Source organism: Anser cygnoides, chromosome 9, assembly GCF_040182565.1.
Source record: "Anser cygnoides isolate HZ-2024a breed goose chromosome 9, Taihu_goose_T2T_genome, whole genome shotgun sequence".
Lineage (NCBI taxonomy): Eukaryota > Metazoa > Chordata > Aves > Anseriformes > Anatidae > Anser > Anser cygnoides.
This window is the reverse complement of record NC_089881.1, coordinates 1229944-1240664: the sequence shown is the minus strand read 5'-3', so window position 1 is coordinate 1240664 and position 10721 is coordinate 1229944. Positions and strand designations below refer to the sequence as shown.

Here is a 10721-nt window from a genome sequence, read left to right as displayed (position 1 = left end):
TTTCTTTTGCATCTTATGTTATTATTGCTAATACTGTGACCTCCCCAAAAGAATCCCATTTTCAATAAGAAAAAATCAAGTTCTTTCTGTATGTACACATGAAAACGGCAGAAGAACATGAAACATGTTCTTTGTATGGAGAGAGCCTTTTTATGCAGCAATTGCATACCATGAGTCATATTTTGCCACCTTTGCTCATGCTCATTCTGGGGTCAATACCCAGTCAAGTTTCTGGAAACCTAGCCTATGAAGGAATTAAGTTTCTGTAAGGTGATGCACACTGAAGATAACCATGACATTTAAACAAAATGAGCATATTTATCACTATGCCTTGACCTTGACTAGCAAAGTCAAGATTTAGACCAACAGTAAGTGCAAGGTATTTTTTTTAATTAATACTAACAAATAATAAAATATGATTACCATGTTCTTAAGATACTCGTTATATAAACTACACATTAAATAAAGGGAAAAAAAAAAAGATTATCTATCAAATTATCTTACAAAATTATTTTACTTTTTAAAACGCCTACCAAAAATATTATTAGGAGGGTTTCAAATACACATGTGCAACATAGTTTCACTTTTAAATGCGGGAGTCCTAATCAATGAAAATCACTAGAAATATTCTGAATACAATTACTTTTACATTAACTGCACTGGTTTCGGATTAAGCCCTTTTCATATTAAAAATAGATTTTATGTGGTTAGCAAATATACAGAATTATACATTTATAAGATTGAATTAAATAGACCAAGAAATGTGTTCAGCATATGGTCTTATATGAAGAAATATAAATTCTTATGTCTTCATTTAGTGTTTTTAAATTTTTTTTATAGATTTAGTATGTTGAATTGCAATCTAAATGGCCATAAAATGAGTCAACTGTTTTTCACAATGTATTCAGGGTGGTCTAACTAAAACTAAAGGCTATTAATCAGGATTTCCTGGGATCAAACCACAGACTCCCTGGCAATTTATTCACTCACTTTATGTTTAAAGTCTGTTAAAAGTTTATAGCTTTTCAGAGATCATATTAGGCATTAAAATTTGGAAGTCATGTCACAACAACCGTTATGGGAAAAAGAGAGAAAATGGCTTATCACTAACTCTTTCTTATAAAATAATTTGTAAAACGTACACAATGGAACAATATTAAACTGTTTGTTTTTTTGTTTGTTTGGTTGGTTTTTATGACAGTGACAGTAAAGCGAAGCAGTGCTATAAACTTGGTAATACAGTCAGTTTCACCCACAAGGACTTTTAAGTACAATGCCCCAGAACTGAAATAAGAAATCCCCACAAAAATATTTCCACACACACACACATTAAGGCCATGATCCTGAAATGTACTATCAATTTTAGGGGTTTGAGCAGTCCCTCATAAGTCAGTTGAATTACTCATATATTTAAGATAAGCGTGTACTATCAAGATTTTGTTGTTGAAATCCCCCAAGTACATGGGACTAAATCTCCAGAGGTCCAGAACACTATAAATTTGCTTATATTCAGTGAGATTGAACAGCCAGCAATTAGTTGTTCATATTCTTCCCACATTTGATTTTAGTCCAAAAAGCATCATTAAGGCCCATGAGGAGAATTTCTTGTGGTGTTCAGAATTCTTCATGCATCAGAATTTGAGATTCTTGTCATTTCACAGAAGGGGTTTGGTGCCATACAAGATCAGACTGCATCTGAAATAAAATTCACAGTGCTATTTTATGTAAAATAAACCTGTCAAAAGATCATATTCTTCTAGAGGCTTGTGTTGAGCCTGCATTTCCTTACTAGCAAGAAAATTGACAAGCTACTGCATCATAGCTAATCACCCTCAGTAATATAAATGAAGTCCATGTAATGACTAATGGCCTTTCAACTGCCGTGCAGACATGTCTATCCAGTATCTGATCTTACTTAAAGCATTCTCCAATCCCATTCTACTTTTCAAATCCTAACTTGCTATCTTATTAAAAAAAAAAAAAAAAAAAAAAAGGAAGGGGTGTGTGACAGTGTGAAAGTTTCAGTCATCTTCAGCCTACACTTTGGAAGTGTGCTTTAGCTTTGCAAGAAGAAAATACTAAATTTACATTGTCAAAAAACTTGAAGAAATACAATGAAATGACGCACAGTGTGCTAAAATTATTTAGCTCAAATGAAGTGAAAACAACTTCTACGGTCTTTTTTTGTGTACAATGGCCAGCTGCACACAGAGTAGCTGAACCTAAGAACTGCACACTTTTAATAAAATACTGTAGCATATACACTTTTAAAATTAAAAATGTACATTAAAAATAAAGACTTGGGTACCTCAGTAAATAGAACAATGCACAGACAGCAACAGGGTTATACTGACTAATACTAATGACTAGGAAGCGTAACTGCTTGTTGGTTGATTATTTTGTTCTCCAAATCAAATTTCTTGGCATCCAGATATTCAAACCACACTAAGTGTGCTCTGTGGACAAGGGATGGGAAGGTGTGGGGAGAGTGGTGTAAAACCACTAGTAAGATATCCTAAAGGAAAATGAAAATTTCAGAGTTGGATGAGTTGTGGACATCTGACTAATAAAAAATTGGTGGAAGCGGACTGGGAAAAGTGTGCAGAGAGCCAAAGAATAAAGCAGTACGGCAGGAAGTTAGAGAGTCAATAAGGTGGACGAAGTCTAGTGTTGAAATGTCAATGAGTCATCGCAGTGGGGAGGCAGCTGGATTGCAGGTGCTGAGCTCAGGGAACTATGGCAACACCAGCAGAGAAGTTTTTCTGAATGTCAGAATTTAGTACCATCATCAAAGTGCAGGGCTGGCGTAAGGTAGGTGCTGAGTGCTTCTGTTAGCACTCCTACTTTTCCCCTGTGCTGGCAGAGCTTCCTACCAGGGAGCCAAAGGATTTTAGTCTTCCCTTCCAAACAAAAAAATTAAACACAATTTCCACAAACTCTCAAAAAATGTTGTCCAGCAATTATAATTTTAATTGTTGAATTTTAAAAGAGCTACTTATCTCTCAAAACTCTTCTTATTCTAAAGAATCTGAAATACAATTATGTCTTGATGTAACTGTACTAACAACAAACTAACTCAGGACATTACTGCTAAAAAGAGAAACTCTCATTTCGCTCCTTCAGACTTATATCTTTAAAATAGGTATCTAATTTACACTCTGCTCAGTGTGGCAATGTGCAATTTCCTATGAAAATCTCAGCCCAAGACACATTGGATTCAGTAGATATTAATTCACTTTTCATGGAGACTGGGTTCTAGAGAACTGAAACATACACTCACCTTCTATGATTTAGTAAGTCACTGCATTGACTGGTAATATATCACTTTTATTCCCTGAAGAATACCAGCTCAAATTTTGGGCACACCACCTTGTGTCAATCACAATAGAAAAAACTTATATTGACCAACACTTGAAAAGGGATCTGAGTAAGCAATGACTAGCTGAAAAAGTCAAATTGAAGTTTTCCTTGTGCAGGAGCATGTCATTAATATATTTTTAATGCCCAAAACTGGTCTTAGTCTTACAGAGCTTTGCTGTCTGTGCAAAATCCAGTACAGAATCCCAGAAGGAATAGAACTGATGTGTTGATTTAATTCTGTAAGATTCTAATCATCTTCTCTTCCAAGTACTGCAATATCAGCTCAGACCAAAAGAAGCAGTCTGCAATTTTTTGAAGAAATTGAGATTATTTCCTAGTCTCTTCTGTACTTTTTGATGCCATAAACGCTCCCCCCAAGGGAATCAAGAGGCTGAAACTTTTATGTTAGGTCATTAAGTTGGGCAGTATGGGTGATCTGACTTGATAAATGCTAATTATTAGTGTCTCCTTTCATCAGTTTAAGCATTTGCATACACAGAAGACTTCCAAAACACAGACAAGTTTTGCTCATGTTTGGAGAGGAAGTGTGAAGGATCTGTACTTCCAAATGGGTCTCAGTGCTAATGCAGGATGTACATTCCTTCAGTCAAATAACAGACACAAAATTATGCCAAGAAGTCATTAGCTATAAAATAAGTAGCAGGAATCAGGTTCTAAAAATAGATTGTGAAGACAATCAAGTAATTCAGAAACTGTGATACCCTTACTTGAAACACAAATAATTACCAAAATAGTAAAATCAACTTGTCAATAATCTATATTTCAAGAATTAACAATTCTGCGCAGAAACAAAGAAATGCAAGTCATCTACAAGAGCACTCCCTAGAAGCAGTTCTTTTTGTAATTAACAAGAATCAGCTACAGACTCTCTCCAAAGGATGTCTCCAGTAGTGGATAGTGTCTGGCAGCACGGGTGCACCATGTATCTGCTCAGCTCTTCTCTGCCCTGCAAGGATGCCCTTTTGCTTTTGGTGTGTCCCAAAGCACCAGGTATGTGACTGCAGATACCTGCAGCTACCACACAGCCCTCTTCAAGGTGATTACGCGTGTCAATTAGACCATTGGCTGCCAATGAATTTTTTCATTTCCTGAGCACAGACTTCCATACATAAGCAAGTCCCAACTTAATTTCAAGTCATGATTAGTTTTTGACAACATTTACGATCTCTGAATTTGTATTTATTTTGAGGCTCTTGATATGCAAATCACTTATGCTAAATTCTGCAGCTTTGACTCAGTTTAGATTATCAGCGTTTACCTGCAAATATTTGAATAAACACAAGTGAGACCATCCTTTTACAACCCTTTTAAGATCAAAGAGTTGGTATTCTGCCTTTGAGGCTTGTCAGTTTAAAACCTGCACTAACAATTAAAGGATTCCCCCTCCTCCCTTTCTGCTGTCTTCTTCCCCACTTCAAAACCAAGAATGAAAAGATTCCACCCTGCAAGAAATGTCCAGCTTTATACCAGAACTTCTCAGTAATGAGTAAAACTGCGCAGTTCTGCAGTATTGTTTCAATGCTCTTCTGTTTAATGGGCTCCATCCTGCATGGCTAAAACCTCATGATGAAAAAAGGGCTCGGGTGAGATCTAAGCTTTCATTAAAATTAGGTTTATTTAGTGCCATTTCACTAGGAATACCGCAGGAATTTTTCCCAGGGTAGTTAATATCAAAACACCATAAGAATAACACTGTATGTGTGAGTAAGTGTTAATATGCTTACTGCTGACATCCTTCAGTCCAAAAGATGGAATTTTCTGCTCCTTGGATAGGTAGAATAGGTTGTCATGTTTTTCATAGGCATACAAATGGGAGGCACTTCTATTGCTTTACACCAGTATTTCTGAGCCACCGTGACCCGCCTGATGGGAATGTAGAGACTACAGAGAAGACAGAAGCAGCCCACTTCAGTTTTTTAGGAGAAAGAGGGTATCTTTTGTTTGCAGTAAGAGAATGCTCATTGTCAGTTTTGGAGAATTTATGTTGTTGGTTGTTATTTTTTTATTAAAAAATAATTTTTCAATCTGAAAACATTCCAGAGGAGGATAGAATAATTGGCCATTTCATGGTCTGACAGTTTTTTGACTGGCAGACTGCAATAGCCATTTTTAGCCATGGCAATAAATGTGGAACAATTCTGAGTATTTACTGTACCTTACAAATATGATTACATGATTTTTCTCTTTTAAAAATAGCTACCCATACCTATGGGAAGGATGGAGCTATAAATGCTCATGGTCTTGAGGCTGTGCTTCAGCAACCATCTACCACCCACACTTGTCCACCCAAGCTTTTTTCCTTCTGAAAGGGCAAGTAGCAGGACTCTAAAACAATATATTTGTGCTACCACAGAGACAGAAAATAGCATTTTCTGTGTTATTTCCATGACTGCAGATGGGTGGGAATGAGCATAAAAACAGGCCATTCTCTAGCTGCCCTAAAGAAAAGAGAATAGTTTTACATGTGGAAATGAGTATTAGAAGTATAAAAATGATAAAATATATAGATGAATACAGCTTGAATTGCTAATGGATTCCAGTTCACTCTAGGTTTGAGATATGGTTCACTGCTTTGCACAGTCTTATTGAAGATATTTTTGTAACTTTTCTAGTGCTGTGAGAAAAGAAAAAAAATCTGTTTGAAGGGTATAAATACCTATGTTTTTTGATCTTTTATTTGATAACCAGTATTTTAATTTCTTACCGTTGTATCTCGACTATACAGATTAAAAATAATTTTCATTACAGGGTATTTCCTATAGTGAAGTGTCTCTGTAAAGATGCATCATAATCATCCTCCATAGAGGTTAATGTGGTTTCTCTGTGATGCAATAACCAGCCTTGGGAAACTCTCTTGAGGTTTTTCTGTTCCTCTCTGGTTTCTTAAATGGACTTGAGAAATGAAAAGAAACCAGGGTGCTTCTGAGCTGTACCTGGCTATGTGCTGCCAACCTCAAGGTCATTAGCAGCTGAGCTAAGGATTCCCATCCAAGACAAGTGAACATAAAGATTATATTTTCACTATAACCTCTGACTTGTGCATGTAACATGGTAACACCTGGGCTTCTGCATTATTTAAAAATGATTACATTTTCACTGTTCATAAAATCTCCTGGGTTACATACCAGAATTCAGCTAACAGTAAAGGCCTTTGTTATTATAGGCACCTAGAATACAAGTTTGGTAATTCATTTGAAAAAATAAGTACATAATTAATTGCAAACTAAATTAAGATATAAAAAAAAAATCTAGAAAGTATGCATCATGACTGATTAAATTTAATTTGTTGCTGTTTAACTGCTTCCTCCCTTATAGTAAATTCTTCACACTGTCTCTTCAGTGACTCTGGTACTCGGTGTACTACTTTTATAATTGTATCGGACTTATAACAGTATGCCCAGCTACTGGCTTATACTAGTGGCTGAAGGGTCATGAAGTAAATTAAAGAGCATGATTAATAATCATAGAATCATCCAAGTTGGAAAAGACATTCAAGATCACCAAGACCAACTGTTAACCTGACCAGCTGAGTCCCATCACTAAACTATGTCCCTTAGTGCCATGCCCACACATCTCTTCATAGAATCATAGAATCATTAAGGTTGGAAAAGACCTCCAAGATCATCTGGTCCAACCATCATCCTACTACCAATATCACCCATTAAACCATGTCCCTAAGCACCACGTCCAGCCTTTCCTTAAACACCCCCAGGGATGGTGACTCCACTACCTTCCTGGGCAACCTGTTCCAATGCCCAACTACTCTTTCTGAGAAGAAATTTCTCCTAATTTTCAACCCAAACCTCCCCTGGTGCAACCTGAGGTCATTCCCTCTAGTCCTATTGCTAGTTATCTGCGAGAAGAGACCAACAACCAGCTCCCCACAAAGTTCCTTTCAGGTAGTTGTAGAGAGTAATAAGGTCTCCCCTGAGCCTCCTTTTCTCCAGACTAAATAACCCCAGTTCCCTCATCAGCTCCTCACAGAACTTGTTCCAGGCCTTTCACCAGCTTCGTAGCCCTTCTCTGAGCAAACTCCAGGGCCTCAATGTCTTTCTGTAGAGAGGGACCCAAAACTGAACACAGTAGTCAAGGTATGGCCTCACCAGAGCAGAGTACAGGGGGACAATCACCTCCCTGGCCCTGCTGGATACGCTATTCCTGATACAAGCCAGGATGCCATTGGCCTTCTTGGCCACCTGGGCACACTGCTGGCTCATGTTCAGAAATACCTCTTAAATACCTCCAGGGATGGGGATTCCACCACTTCCGTGTACAGACCATCCTAATGCTTAACCACACTCTCAGTGAAGAAATTCTTCCTGATATCCAGTCTAAACCTCCCATGGCACAACTTGAGATGATTTCCTCACATCCTATCACTTGCCACCTGAGAAAAGAGACCAAAACCCTCCTCATTGCAACCTCTTTCAGGTAGTTGTAGACAGTGAAGAGGTCTCCCATCAGCCTCCGCTTCTCCAGAATAAAGAACTCCAGTGCCTTCAGTTGCTCCTCATAAGCCTCGATTTCTAGTCCCTTCACCAGCTTTGTCGCTCTTCTCTGCACATTCTTGAGCAACTCAATATCCTTCCTGTAGTGAGGGGCCCATCAGTCTCTCCAGTGCTGAGTACAAAGTCACAAACCCTTCTCTAGTCCTGCTGGCCACACTATTTCTGAGGCAGGCCAGGATGCCATTAGCCTTCTTGGCCACCTGGGCACACTGCTGGCTCACATTCAGCCTGCTGCCGACCAGCACCCTCAGGTTCTTTTCTGCTGGACAGCTTTCCAACCATGCTGACCCAGGCCTATATCACTGCATCGGGTTGTTATGATCCAAATGCAGGACCTGGCACTTACTCTTGCTGAATTTCATACGATGGACCCAGACCATTGATCCAGCCCACCCAAATCCCTCTGCAAAACGTCCCTGCCCTCAGGCAGATCAATGGTCCTGACTAACTGGGTATTATCAGCAAACATACCCTTAACCAGATCATTCATAAAAATGTTAAATAAAACTGGCCCCCTTGTTCTGGAGAACACCAGTATTGAGTGGTTACTGATCAGATTTAATTCCATTCACAACGATCCCTTGGACCCAGCCATTCAGCCAATTCGTCACCCACAGAACTGTATACCTGTATACCTATATAATATTCCATTAGTTGCCAAAAAAAAAAAAAAAAGTCAGCTGATGCTTTCAGACCTCTAGGACACTGAATATTTGCAAATAAATCAGTCCTAACTCTTTTTCATTGGCAAGTTACATAGTCCAATTGTTTCATCAGTTTGTATTTGAGGAATTAGAAACACTAAGTTTTCCAATGCAAAGCAAAATGCTTACTTTGCATTCTTGCTGATGTTTGAGAAAGACTTGCAGTTGCATAAATAGAATGTTATCAAAATATCGCAAAATAGGCTAAATAGTGAGATACCAGATATTATCGCAACACATTGAAATATTTAACCTGTGATCAAGAGTTCAAAACAACCTCTATCAAAGAGATAACTGTATTTATTGTAGGTATCATTCTGTAGACTGAAAAATACTTGGGAAAATGATTAGATTGCATGAAATAAATTGGCGTTCTTATTTCAAAGAGAGAGAGAGAGAGAACATCATGTGTTAGAAATAAAGCAGAAAACTACATAATGCTTAAGTGGCCTTTTCAAGCCTTGCCCATAATGCCAGTGACATACTGCTCCAGTGGGAATACTAGAAGGAGCTGCATCTCAAAGAGACTTTATGACTTTTATGTATTTCCCAATCACATAATGTTCATTAGGACATGTTCTTTAGAGAAGACAACTCAAACTTTTCTCCTAATTTTGGCTAAAGAAGTAAGCAGTAACTCAGGTGTATATGAGAACTACAATGGAACGTGATTCTTCCATTTTTATTTGAATAGAATTACCAAATGAATCAATGAACTCAAACGATAAAAAATACAAGACACTGGTATGAAATAGCAAAAGCAGAAAGTGACCACAAATATCCAATAGGAAGGCTGGAAAATAGAGATCACAGTCAAGTCTCACAATTACCTTGATGCCTATTTATTCAGAATATTTTCAGAATATTTTCAGAAAACTGACATCCAACAACACTTCTGACTTTAACTGCAATTATTTTAAGAAATAAATACCAGCATTTCTTTACATGGAGATGAATTTCACGTTAATCATAATTTAAACCTATCATGGACATTTAAACCTAATCATAGAAGTCTTCAATGTAGAACAACCACGGAAACTGACAGAGCTGTTCCAGCTCTGGAGGAACTTATTAGCTGCACACATAGCCCAGCTACATGTGTTAGAACTTCACTGGTTAAATCAGACGCATAACATTATGCAGGTAAGTACTCTGACAAGCCTTTAAGTCACCCAACTGCATCTGACTGATAGATGATTTTTCATCTCTCCTGTGCTGTCTTTGGTGGCAATCAGCCATACCTTCAGAGGACTGTTGTTCTTGCAGCTCCTCATGTGGCATCTGACCTTCCTCAGGGACACCCAGGTGAGCAGATTCGGGGTACTCCTTACTTCTGAGGCCACAGCCTGCAAGGAATTACAAAAACATTCCTATTGCCACGTGTCAGGTTTGACAGGGGTGGTCTGCAGGCAATACCCACCACCACACACATCAAGGCTGTACTAACCTGAAAAAAATGTGGAAGGGAATCTAGGACACCAGGTGCCACAATTGGTAAATACTAGCTAAGATCCATTGTAGATCTCTAATAAAATTACTGTCACCAGTTCTACTGCTAAACATTTACCATGATTAAGGAAAAAGTAATGATCATATTGCTTCAATGAGAATATTTTCAGAACAGAAGTTCCAGTATAACAATACATATATTGTTAATAACAATTATGAATATAAGTATCGTAGTAACATCCAAAATGCACTAATACTTCCAAAAATCTCTTTTAGAGCATTCAGCAGAGAAAAATAGAGTGGACTTGAATGTCAATTGTCTAAAGTATGCTTTTGAACATGAAAGATTTAATAGGGCTTTGATATAGAAAAATAGAAAACTTTACCTTATGTTCTTACTTGAAAAGCTTCAGTGAAAATTTGGCCATTAACCTGAAGGGAATGAGGATGCATATGTTTTAATATATATAATTATGTCTGCTTTATGAAACAAAGATGTCTATATGGCACCAAACTGAGTTCCAAACACAAAAGATGAATTTCTACTGAGAATTGACATTAAAAAATAATGAATAGAAATATTTCCATGAAGCTTGGCAGGAATATGTACACTGTAGATGAACAACTATTTTAACAAATGTTCAATAGAAGAATCCAGAATCCATGAAGAAATAGCATA

The 10721-nt window shown here is 37.5% G+C and overlaps 1 long non-coding RNA gene across 1 annotated transcript; it reads right to left on the bottom strand.

The window, feature by feature from the left end:
• Window positions 1–428: 428 nt before the first annotated feature.
• LOC136791452 (uncharacterized) lies at window positions 429–10477 on the bottom strand. The gene is made up of 3 exons (XR_010833565.1): window positions 10429–10477; window positions 9835–9939; window positions 429–1695 (listed from the first exon to the last, which is right to left on the bottom strand). It is a non-coding gene; the product is annotated as an uncharacterized lncRNA (long non-coding RNA).
• Between the last annotated feature and the right edge of the window lie 244 nt (window positions 10478–10721).